Source organism: Crocodylus porosus, unplaced genomic scaffold, assembly GCF_001723895.1.
Source record: "Crocodylus porosus isolate Cpor-Errol unplaced genomic scaffold, CroPor_comp1, whole genome shotgun sequence".
Classification (NCBI taxonomy): Eukaryota; Metazoa; Chordata; order Crocodylia; family Crocodylidae; genus Crocodylus; species Crocodylus porosus.
Window position 1 is genome coordinate 77,379,265 of NW_017728948.1, and position 12,689 is coordinate 77,391,953.

The window sequence follows — 12,689 nt, forward strand, 5'->3', positions numbered from 1 at the left end:
TCAGGCCTGCACTGTTCAACATCTTCATCAGTGACTTGGACAAAGGGGTAAAATGTGCCCTGTTCAAATTTGCAGATGACAGTAAGATGTGGGGTGAAGTGGTCATGCTAGAAGGAAGGCATAGGCTGTAATCAGATCTGGACAGGCTACAGGGGTGGGTGGATGATAATAGGATGGATTTCAACGCTGACAAGTGCAAAGTGATGCACCTGGGGAGGAAGAACCAGCAGCATACCTACAGGCTGGGGAACTCCCTTCTTGTCAGTGCAGAGGCAGAAAAGGATCTTGGAGGCATCATTGATGCCAGGATGAACATGGGCCAGCAGTGTGATGATGCAGTTAGGAAGGCCAACCATACCTAGTCATGCATCCACAGATGCCTCTCAAGCAGCGCAGGCCCTACGAAGACAGGCTAAGGGACATGAAGCTGTTCAGCTTCCACAAGAGAAGGCTGAGGGGGGATCTAGTGACCTGTTACAAACTAGTCAGAGGGGACCAGCAGGCATTGGGGAAGTCCCTGTTCCCCCGAGCACTACCAGGAGTAACTAGAAATAACAGTCACAAGCTGGCAGAGGGTAGATTCAGACTAGACATCAGGAGGCATTACTTCCCTGTCAGGGCGGCTAGGATCTGGAACCAACTTTTAAACAAAGTGGTGCTGGCTCCTACCCTGGGGGTCTTTAAGACAAGGCTAGATGAACACCTTGCTGGGGTCATTTGACCCCAGTACTTTTTCCTGCCAAGGCAGGGGGTTGGACTTGATAATCTGGTCAGGTCCCTTCTGACCCTACAAACTATGAAACTAGGTGATGTAAATCTGCATAGTTATATCGCAGTTTAGAGTAAGTTACAAGCTGAAGAAATAGGTTTGTAAAATATGAAAATGCTGAAACAATTTGTATTCTGTAGGCGATAAACTGGATTAATGTTTCATGAGTACAAAATGTTTTCCAACAAATTAAAAATGTTAAGACATTAAAATTGTTTGCTTTTCCTTTTTCATGCTTTCTTCCTCTCTCCCTCCTAGTGTCACTAAAATGAATGACTGCCCAGGAGTTTTCTGGGTTTTGTTTATTTCTTCTTTTTTGCTGTACACTAACTTTTGCAATGCTCAAGAAGTTTCAACAAGAAAGTGTTCAAAGAAGGAAGGAAGTTACAGACCAAAAAAAAATGCTGCTACTAAAGACTGACAAAAGGGAAAATATGTGAATGCTGACGTGTAAATTGAAAATTCAGTTTTTGTGAATGTTCAGCCAACAGAACTCAATTATACAAATGTTCATGGAAAGCAAACAAAAATGGAGCATGAGCATAACTGAATTGCATTCAGTTTAAAATTCAAGCACTAATCTATTTACACAGACACTCTTGCTCTCTCTTGCTGTCATATTGTTTTGCAAATAACCATCTGCATATAATAGTTATGGACTGAGATGTGTAGAGATAAATTACTTTGGTTCAGAGGAGGCTGTGAGAAAAGATTAATTTTTGAGCTATGTTCATACCCACTGTGTGTTACTGTCAGTTTGGAACTCCAGTATTATTACTTAGCCCAGCATCACATCAGGTTCATTCTGAGTTTTGTTAACTTTGCGAACAACATTTCAGGCTGAAATTCACTGCTGTGCAAAAGGCTTATACAAGACCTATTCATTTCTTAAATCCCACAGGAGCCCTGTCTTGGGTGGTTGTGTTGCATGATGTTAAAGAAACAGTTTGAAAGAGATTTTGGCTTGGCCTAAATGTTTTTAATTGTTCTCTTAAAAGTCCATCCTGTCTTGGAGGAAAGGCAGCAAAAGGGCACAGCAGCCCCCTTGGCTCTCCAGGGAACTGACAGACCGCCTGCATCTTTAAAGCAAGACCTACAAAGGATAGAGAACTGGAACTGCCACCAAAGAGGAATACTCTGCTTTAGTCCAGACTTGCAGAGAGCAAATCAGGAAAGCCAAGGCTGTGATGGAACTCCAGCTAGCTACAAATATCAAGGAAAATAAAAAGTCCTTTTTTAGATATGTGGGGAGCTGGAGAAAAAGCAAGGGCAACATTGGACTCCTGATAAACCAGATGGGGCAACTGACAACTGACGCCCAGGAAGAAGCAAATTTGCTAAATGGGTACTTTATGTCAGTTTTTCACTAGTTCCTTGGGACAGCCTTGTCCACTATGGGTCAGGGAGGTCCCGGTGAGGGAGATTCCTTACCTTCCATCAAAGCTGACCTCGTGAAGGAACACCTTGACAGGCTGGATACCTTCAAGTCACCTGGCCCTGATGGGTTACACCCAAGGGTACTCAGTAAGCTGGCACGCATCATAGCTCAGCCAGTAGCATGGATCTTTGAGAGCTCTTGGTGCTCTGGTGAAGTGCCCAAAGATTGGAAGAGGTCCAATGTCATGCATATCTTCAAGCAAAGGAGGAAAGTAGATCCGGCAAACTACAGCCCCATCAGCCTGACCTGTATCCTGGGGAAGGTCTTGGAAAAGATTATCAAGGAGGCCATCCTTAACAGACTAACTGAAGGTAATATCCTGAGGGATAGCCAGCACAGGTTTGTTGTGGGTAGGTCTTGCTTGACCAATCTCATTTCCTTTTATGACTTATCACCTGGACAAGGGGGAAGAGATTGACATTGTATACCTCGACTTTAAAAAAACGTTCGATCTGATATCCCATGATCATCTCTTGGCTAAACTGGCTAACTGCGGCCTGGACGTCACCATGATCTGCTGGCTGGGGAACTGGCTCCGTGGTAGGACCCAGAGGGTGGTGGTGGTCGATTGGAGCTAATCGTCTTGGTGTGCTGTGACCAGTGTGGTCCCACAAGGCTCTGTCTTAGGGCCTATACTGTTTAACATCGTCAACAATGGTGTGGACATTGGTGTCAGAAGTGGACTGACCAAGTTCACCGATGGCACCAAACTCTGGGGTAAAGCATCCACACATGAGGATAGGAGGGTGATCCAGGCAGATCTGGACAGACTCATGAAATGGGCAGAGGAGAACCTGATGGTGTTCAGCACCGAAAAATGCAAGGTTCTCCACCTGGGGAGGAAAAACCTTCACCATGCTTATAGGCTCAGTAGTGCTATGCTGGTTAGCACTACAGATGAAAGGGACTTTGGGGTCATGGTTGACCACAAGGTGAACATGAGCCTTCAGTGTGATGCTGCGGCTAGTAAAGCGAGCAAAATGCTGGCTTGCATCCATAAATGCATCTCAAGTAGATCCCGGGATGTCATTCTCCCGCTGTACTCGGCCTTGGTGAGGTCGTGGCTAGAGTACTGCATCCAGTTTTGGGCTCCACAATTCAAAAGGGATATGGAGAAACTTGAGAGGGTGTAGAGGAGAGCCACACACGATCAGAGGTCAGGAAAACAGAGCTTATGATGAGAGGCTGAGAGCAATGGGACTATTCAGCCTGGAAAAGCGCAGGCTCAGGGGTGATCTGGTGGCCATCTATAAGTTTATCATGGGTGCTCATCAGGATCTGGGGAAGCGTCTGTTCAGCAGAGTGCCCCAAGGGATGACAAGGTCAAATAGTCAGAAACTCCACTGTGACTGATTCAGGCTTGACATAAGAAAGAACTTCACTGTCGGAGCCCCCAAGATTTGAAATAGACTGCCACCTAAGGTGGTTCAAGCATCCACTTTGAACGCCTTCAAGACGCATTTGGATGTTTATCTTTCTGGGATCCTATGATCCCTGCTAACTTCCGGCCCATGGGACAGGGAGCTGGACTCGATGATCCTCCAAGGTCCCTTCCACCACAAATGTCTATGAAATAATTTTGACAAGATATAAAATTAATACTTTTGTTTCTAGGTCAGAAGTGTCTAGGAATAAGCCAGCAGTGGCTCTGTTGTTTAGTTCATGCATACCTATCACCAATTTGAGCACATACACGATACACTGCAAAAGTTAGACACAGATCACTAATTTGTATTTCATGCACACAATGACATATATATACACACACACACACTCATCAGTTCACACACATACAACCCACCTACACATACACACAGGTAAGTTCCTAATTTGGATGGTACAGTGTGTATGTGTGTGCTTGGGGTACCTGGGATACTTGGGGGAAGGTTAAGGTGAGAGAGAGTGTTAAAGTGTAGGGAGTGAAAGTTGCTAGAACCAGCTGAAATATTGCAGGGGGGGCAGATAAGTGGTGGCAAGGAGGAGACAGCCAGGAAAGAAACTGAGGCAGAAACTTGGTTGCTCAGGGTAAAAGGAAAAGGCAGAGGGGATAAGACAGTGGTAAAGAAATGGGGGTTGAAGGCAGAGAGGAACTCAGGACAGGTGTTGGAGGCGGCAGTGAGCCAGAAGCAGGAGAGGGAGAAATGAGACAGAAGTTAGAGGGGTGAGGAGCAGAGATTGGAGGAGGGCCAAACCATAGTAAGGCAAAACCCAACTTATGGGTCCAAATAACAGTTTTATTAAACAGACAACACAATACACAGCCCCATGAAGTTTTTGGTTCCCGCCCCCACACACACACACACAAGAACTCAAAATGGCAGCAGGAGAAAGAGACTCAGTGGAAGGGTTTGAGTCCAGGTGGGGAAAAGAGGCAGAGTCCAAGTCCTTGGTTGAAGAGGGGGTAAGGGGTGATAGCTACCTATCCAGGCTGGATAGGGGTCCTTGTCCAGTAGGTGTTGTCCAGAGGGGGGTTGCTGGCAGGGCCTCTTGGTGGATAGGTGGTGTGGCATGGTGCTGGTCCAGACGGAGGGGGCATCCCAAAGAGTCAGTCTTCACTACCCCTTTTTATGGGGCAGACTACCTCTGAGCTCCTAATGGGGAGGGCCTGTCCAGGCAATGTCAGTCCTTTTCCGGAGGGCTCCAGGTATTCTTACTGAGCATGTGCAGCTTGGCATAATGGTGGGTTGCCTCATCTTTTGTTTCTTGAATGCTGATGGGTGGTTCCAAGGGCTGGGTCATTGGTCCAGGTTTTGGTGTTGATGGTTGAGTCATTCAGAGGGAACTATTTTTAGACCTACTGCTATTGGCTCTCAAGCACCCTCATTCATCCCCATTAATTTAGGAACCAAGTTACATAGGAAAGGTAGGTGTTACACAACCGGGCCTGAGGACAGGATGGAGACTTGACAAACAAAATGAAAACTTGACATGACTTATGCTAACTTACATATGTAGGCCTAAATCATATAGTACCAGTAGAACAGTAATATAGAACAGTAAAAATCAATATAAACATAATAATTATACCATAAAAGAAGAAAAAAACAAAACAAATACAACTTGCTACCAAAATAAAATGCTGAAGCTTATCCTATGTCTTAGCTCACTTATACTTACTATAGGGAATAGAGAGGGAGAGAAAAAGTCAGAAATGGTTGGGAAAGGGGAGGGAATGCATTTTAAAAGGAAAAAAAAAGAAAAACGGGGGGTTTGCTACACTGAAATGACGGAGGCAGTGCATGCATTAATTAGCCAGATGACTGAGGTAATAAGAATTGGTTCTTCTAGGCAGATTTAATTGATTTTTATGTCATTCTTTGATTAAAAATAACCAGCTGCTGGGGCTACAGCAGTTTATAAATCCTGCTGCAGTCACTGTAGGATTCTTGAGGCTAACAGTTAGCAGTTCTATTTACAGGGCTTGACTGACTTTAAAAAAAGAAAAAGATATAAGAATTCTGTTAACATTTTGGCACTGCATGGACATGGCATACAGTGTTCTCACAACCAAAACTACCAAAACATTGAAGGCCATTGCATGATGTGTAGGTTAGGCTTCCACTGAAAAAAGTAGCATTTCTTAAACGGAATGGAATGGGCATGAAGTTATAATTCACTGTTTGGTAATTTTTAGATTGAACATATGATCCATAGCAGGAATTTGAGTAACTAGTTGTTCTTGGCCCCTGAGCAGGATTTGAAGTGGAGATCCTTGGCATTAAAAATATACCTCTACCAGCTGAACATTTTGTCATAACCCAGCTAAATGGAAGTTGTAGTTAGTAGATGGATCATATATGGATCCACTACAGCAGGGGTGAGCAATTATTCTGGCTGGAGGGCCACTTAATGAATTTTGGTGAGCTGTTGAGGTCTGCAAGCATAGCCCTATACCTTGACAGATGCCCCATACCCTGGTTGACATATAGGGACTGGAAGTCCCACCCTCTAACTGCTGATCTTTGCCACCAGAAGTCCTTCCTCTTGCCCCCCAAAAGTACTCCTTGGGGGTGGGGGTGCTTGCCATCTTGGAACTGGGAAAAAAACACAAATCATATGTGTCCCGGGAGTCAAAATAATGAGCGGCACTTACCAGCAGCTCAGGACAGGACGCGTATGGGGCAGAAGGAGGAACCTGCGTGGCTCATTAGCTGCCCTTTTGTGCAATTATGGTCGGCTGGTGATGTCAGCATCAGACGCCAGCCAGCAGAAAAAAAAATGGTGGCCGCTGCTGCAGAGGGGGCGGTTAGCCAAGGAATGAAGCCGCGGCTGATGCTGGCAGCAGGAAGACCCCACTTGCTGGGCCTGGGAAACCTGGCAAGCAGGAGCAGATGCAGGCAGTGGAGGACAGAGTACCCCAATGAGAGCCCACGCAGGACAACAAGGGAGCGATAGGTTTGCCAGCCAGAGGCGTAGCTGAAGCAGCACCTGGAAGCAGAGCGGAACCCAGGTGGGAGTGCTGGGACAATGGGGTGTGGAGGAAGGCACGACAGGGGGCGAAGACCCCAGGAGAGCCCTAAAGGGGTTTGTGGTTGGGGCGGGTATCGCCGCAGGGTTCCACCAGATTGAGGAACAGATGGGAGTAGATCTGGGAAGCAACGGGTCAAAAGGAAAACATCCTCTCCCTGTTAGACTCCAGGGAAAAGGATAGAAAGGAGCAGGGAATAGCTTACTGGTTGGTTTTTGGTTAACACTTTTATTTTGTTACCCCGGGTGAAGGGGCATAGGAGATAGGGACAAGTGCCCAAGGGGTGGGGCTGTGGAGAAGCCCCGGTAGGGCTGCCCCCTCGTGGTTATATGTACCCTTGAAAGAAGGGATGGAGGTGTGAAGGGCTGTGGGGTAGGCCCACATGGGCAAGCGGGACCTTAAGCCACTGGCATCTAAACGCAACAGCTGAGAGGGTGACCCCGCGAGTAGAGGCCGTGGATAACGGCTGGGCGACACACCGAAGGAGGCGTGAGGCAGGGTGTAGGGGTAGTGGAGCCCCATGAGTGACCACTGTGTGAACCCCGGGCCACCGAGTATCCTGTCAACTGACCCCACCTTCTGAGGAACAGCAAGTTATGGCAGGAAAGAATGGGGTTGGTGATGTGGGAAGAAGAGAACTACTCCGGCAACGCCATGAACCCGGGAGGTGCTTGACATCCACCAGTAGAACAAAGGCTGCTCGAGAGTGGTTATTCGAAGCCCAGCAGTCACAATATGCTAAAAATCAAACATCTACTATAACATATTTTAATTGTATTTCAAAAAATACAATGTCTTGATTTACCTGTGTTTGCCTAGTGTATATAGTGGTGAAAAATAAGAGCTCAAAATAAAATGTTACTCTTGTATATTATGTGGGATGTGTGGGGGGAGTGTGTGGGGTGTGGTTGGTAGGATGGGTATATGGTTTGTGGTGGGATGGGTGTATCAGTGTGGGGTTTTTGGAGGGGTGTGGCTGTATAAGGGGAGGGTGAAGGTATGTATGGGGGCATGGGGAGGGTGTCGTTTTGTGCGAGGTGAGGGAGGTGTGGGCTTGGGGGGATGTGGGCCCCCACACAAGCCCCTCCTATATTGCCTAGCCCCCACCAAAGGTGGCAGCAGCAGCAGCAGCAGGCAGTGGGCCCTGGGGTACTCATGGCCCATACAGGTGGAGCCCTCTGGCAGTTTACAGCTCCCTCCACTTATGTGAGCTACATGTGATGGCAAGGAGTGGGGTCAGGCCAACCCACCTTCATTGTGGTGGGCTTCCTGCAGCTCACATATATTTCCTGGGGCCCAGCTTGAGCTGAAGCCTGTAAGGGGAAGCTGCATGTATTGGAGCTGGCAGCCTGGTCCCACTCCCTGCCACCATGTGCAGCTCCTGGGACTCTACAGGGAAGCATGGAGCAGGGCTGAACCAGCCTGGCTTCATCATGTGGGGCTCCACACCACTTGCAGTGGTGTCCCAGGAGCTGCACGTGGTGACAGGAAGCAGTGAAGACTGCAGACTCCATCATGTGGGGCTTTCCCCAAGTGGCACGTGAGTCCCAGGAGCTGTGTGGAGCCCTGTGTGATGGAACCAGGCTGACCCAGACTCCATACTCCCTCTGCCTCACTGGGTGTGGGCCTCAGGTTGCACATACCTACGCAGCTGCCACTTATCTCCACCTGCTTCCTGAAGCACTGCAGCAGGGACACAAGAAGGAGCCACTGGAGGCCAGGGGAGCTGAGCAATTCTCCCAGCAGCAGCAGTGGCCCTGCCCAGAAGTTTTGTGCTGGTTGGGGCCAGGGCTGTCCCCCACATGAGCGTGGGAGTGCAGTACACTGCCCCAGTAGGAGTTGGTGGGGCTCAGGCCCCATGCAGGCACAGCAAGGGAAGTCACAGGCCACATGGATGCAATGAATTGGTAGGCACCCCCATGCAGGCCAAATGAAATTGCCTGGTAGGCCACATGCAGCCCATGGGCTATATTTTGCCCACCCCTGCACTAGAGGGATACCAATGCACTTTCCTGTAAATTGCATTAGATTGGGTTGCTTTATTTTTACTAGGATGCTGCATAAGGAACCATCAGTTGCTACCTTTGCACTCAAGGAAAAGCTGTTAAGACTACCTTTCCTAAAGCTTCTGGAATTCTTATGACTGAATGGATACTGAGTGAAACCTTGTATAGAGGTCCAGTACAAGGTTTAAACCACTCTTAAGTCTCTTACTACAGACCATAGGCCTTGGGTTTGACCTTTCACACAGGAGTAAATTTAATCTTGTAGGGATCAGTTTAGAAAAACTAAGGTGGTAACTAAACTAAAATTAGCAATGGGAATCAAGGACAACAAGTAATACTTCTTTAGGAACATAGGGAACAGGAGGAAAAAGACTGGGAGTATGGGGGCATTGCTCAACAACTCAGGACAGCTAGTCACTGGCACTCAGGAGAAAACTGAACTTCTGAATGACTACTTTGCTTCAGTCTTCCACTGGGCCAAGGGTAAAAATCACACAAACTGGGATACAGAATAAGCAGGGTTCAAATGACTGCCTTCCTACTATTGCCTGGTAGAACTGGTGTGTGATCAATTAAAGAAATTGGAAATATATGTCAGCAGGACCGGATGAACTTCATCCAAGAGTGCTGAAGGAGCTGGCCGAAGTAATTGTGGAATCCTTGGCAAATCTCTTCCAAAAATCGTGGCACTCTGGGGAGGTCCCCAAAGACTGGAAGAGGGCCAGTGTTGTGCTCATCTTCAAGAAGGGGAGGAGGGAGGACCTGGGTAAAGAGAAATTACACTAACTTCTATCCCAGGGAAAATCCTGGAAAAATTCATTAAGGAGTCTATGTGCAATAGACTCACAGATGGCTTCATCGTGGACAGGTCTGGTCTTACCAACCTCATCTCCTTTTATGATCAGGTGACTCACCACTTGGATAAGAGAGAGGAGGTTGACATTATATACCTTGACTTCCAAAAAGCTTTTGATCTAGTATCCCACCATGTTCTTGTGAGAAAATTGGAAGACTGTGGTCTTAACTGCAAGACAGTCAGGTGGGTAGGAAGCTGGCTGCAGGGTAGGACCCAAAGAGTTCTAATGAATGAATCGGTGTTATCTTGGCAGGAAGTAGCCAGTGGTGTCCCGCAGGGGTTGGTGCTCAGTCCAGTGCTATTCAACATCTTCATCAGTGATTTAGATAGGGATAAAGAGCTCACTGGCCAAGTTCACGGATGACACCAAGTTATGGGGAAGCATGGTCACACTTGAAGATAGACTGCAGATATAGGCAGACCCAGACAGGCTTGCAAATTGGGTGGACTGGAACCAGATGATGTACCACATCAAGAAATGTAAAGTGCTGCATCTGGGGATGAACAATCCTCTAAGCACCTACAGGCTTGGCAATGCCAACCTAACCAGCGCTAGGAATGAAAGGCATCTGGGGGTAATAATAGACCACAGTATGAACATAAGCCGGCAGTGTGATGCTGTAGCCAGCAGGGCTAACAATACCCTGGCGTGCATCAATCAATGCATCTCCAGCAAAACCAAAGTAATGATTCCCTCACTCTACTCAGCATTGGTGAGACTTCAGCTGGAGTACTGCATCCAGTTCTGGGTGCTGCACTTTAACAAGGATGTGGTAAGCCTGGAGAAAGTTCAGAGAAAGGTCACCTGTATGATCAGAGACTTGTGCATCAAGCTATTCAAGGAAAGGCTGAGGGATCTGTAACTCCTCAGTCTGAAAAAGAGAAGGCTGAGAGGGGACTTGATAGCAGCTTACTGCTGCATCAGGTGTGCATCAAGGGCTCAGTGAACAACTGTTTACAAGGGCACCCTTGGGGAAGACTAGGAGTAATGGTCACAAACTCCTGGAAGACTGTTTCAGGCTCAATATTAGGAAAAAAATTCATAACGTGGGTGTCCAGATTGTGGAATAAATTCCCTCCAGAGTGGTACATTCACTTACCCTGGAAATCTTCAAGAGGAGACTGGACAGTCACCTTGCTGAGGTCACCTGTCCCCAGTTGTCTTTCCTGCTTGGTGCAGGGGGCTGGACCTGATGATCTTCCAAGGTCCCTTCCAGCCTCATAATCTATTAATCTAATGTTGCAGTGAACAGATGCCTCAGTAGCTTATGCTGACCAGGACCTGTTGCCTTTTTCAACCTTTCTATTGGATAAGAAGAGTTATGCCCTCAATATTGTGACCAGCAGTGTCAATGCTGGTTTCTCCTAGTCTTTGCATACTGTAAGCATATGGTATGTGTCACAGGTCAGCTGGGTACTGTGAGTATATCAATTTAGTTGCAGACTGACTGAGCACTGCAACTTTATTAGCCATTGGGCTTTTTTTGGTTTGGGATCGAGGAGGTGATGTTGGGAAGGAACACAATGACAAGTTTCACTTATAAAAGAGAATAAATTTTACTTATAGCAACAAAAGATGTAGTTTGCACATGACTGTTAGTAAAAAGGTTAAACTAATAAACAGACAACATAACAATACAAATTAAAATTGACAGAGATAATAAAACAGACAAAAAAATTAACGAAGAGTTCCCACTTAGTTAGCAACTTATCAATATTCTCTCAGTTAGAAGATACATGTCAAGTTAATTCAGTGAAGTTGGGTGTCCCTGAGCTGCACTGTCATAGGGAAACTGGGGGGGAAAGTCCCTCAGTCGGGATCTGGCATTCATTCAGAGATCTGGGGAAATGGGACAGCAATGACCTTTCTGTTCCGTCCTTCCCTAAGGGTTATTTAACGTGCGTGTTCTTTTATATCTTGTTTATGCTAATTTTTTGGTTATATAGTTATTCATAGTGTTACTTTATAGCTGTTATCTTGTGGGGTTAAAAGGTGTTAGAAATCATTACAATAAATTACTGCCCAAGCTTGGGTTTACCCAATAAGCAAATGACACCACATCACTTTGGGGTCTGAGATTAACATGTCTCCACCTAAGTTCAACCCACTATGTTAATTATACCTTGTGATTATGTTTGTTAGTTTTTACTGACTGTAACGGGGGGGGCTACTGGGGCCAATCTCTGTGTGGCCCGCCCACCTGTTTCTGGACCAACTGCCCACCTTGTTTCCTGCCACACCTTGATTTTAATTGATTAATTAGTTGATAATAAGTGGGATACTGCCCATTTTCTGCCCCGCTGCTAGGGGGCACTGTCTGCGGCTTCATTCCTCCCCTGCACGGCAGCCCAAGCCTTGCAGATGACCTCATAATGTTTTCATACATGCCAGTCCCACATAATGGGCCCCAGAATCCTGCTGTAGGACCCCACCTGGGTTCCTTCCTTCAGGCAGACTCTGCCGCCATAATACCGGGCCACATATCTCCCTTCCACCGGTTCCCCTTCAGGTGTGGTCCCCTCACTGGGAACTTTGGCTCACACTAGCCCCAGCCCACCCCAGGCCAGTTGGGACCCCAGGCCCCTGGCTCTTGGGCATCCTTCTCAGTGCGCCTCCTTGCCCTTCTGCAGTTATATTTTCAGTTCTGCTTTTTAAAAGTAATGCTATATATAAATATTGCGGGTTGTACTCTAGACAGTTCATAAGCTACTTCAGATACATTCAAAAAGCATATTTCTCTTTTATAAGTTGCTTGTTAACCCTTCTGGTTCTGGCCATCATAGGTATGTAGATTTGTATGCAGACCCTACCAAGAAGTACATGTGGAAAAGGCAACTTGTGTCTTCCCAGCACCAGGCAAATTTGGATGGAATTAAACCCAATCTAATCTTCTACCTCCCCTGGTGATATTTACAACCTTTTCAGCTTCCTTAGTATGTTTTCACTGGTGCAAAAGAAATCTCATAGATTTGGTTTACAAGCTACTACTGTTTTTAGTACAGTAGAACTACAGTGCAGTGCGGGCTGCATTGTGAGAGAGAGATTTCAGGATCATATACAGATTATCTTATTCTAATATTATAAAAGCCTAAGTCTGTCTGTCTGTTCGTAATGTTTATTTGTGCTCGGATTGGTTGACAAACACCCAATC

General features: G+C 46.6%; 1 protein-coding gene and 1 long non-coding RNA gene across 8 annotated transcripts in view; both read left to right on the plus strand.

Annotated features, from left to right (window-relative positions):
* Nucleotides 1-488, plus strand: part of LOC109322064 — a 14,450-nt gene extending 13,962 nt beyond the window's left edge. Inside the window, exon 3 of the long non-coding RNA XR_002104300.1 lies at nucleotides 389-488. This is a non-coding gene — a long non-coding RNA (uncharacterized LOC109322064). The remainder of the gene's footprint in view (nucleotides 1-388) is intronic.
* MAPK10 (mitogen-activated protein kinase 10) overlaps nucleotides 1-12,689 on the plus strand; it is a 408,832-nt gene that overhangs the window by 244,029 nt on the left and 152,114 nt on the right. The window lies entirely within an intron of this gene.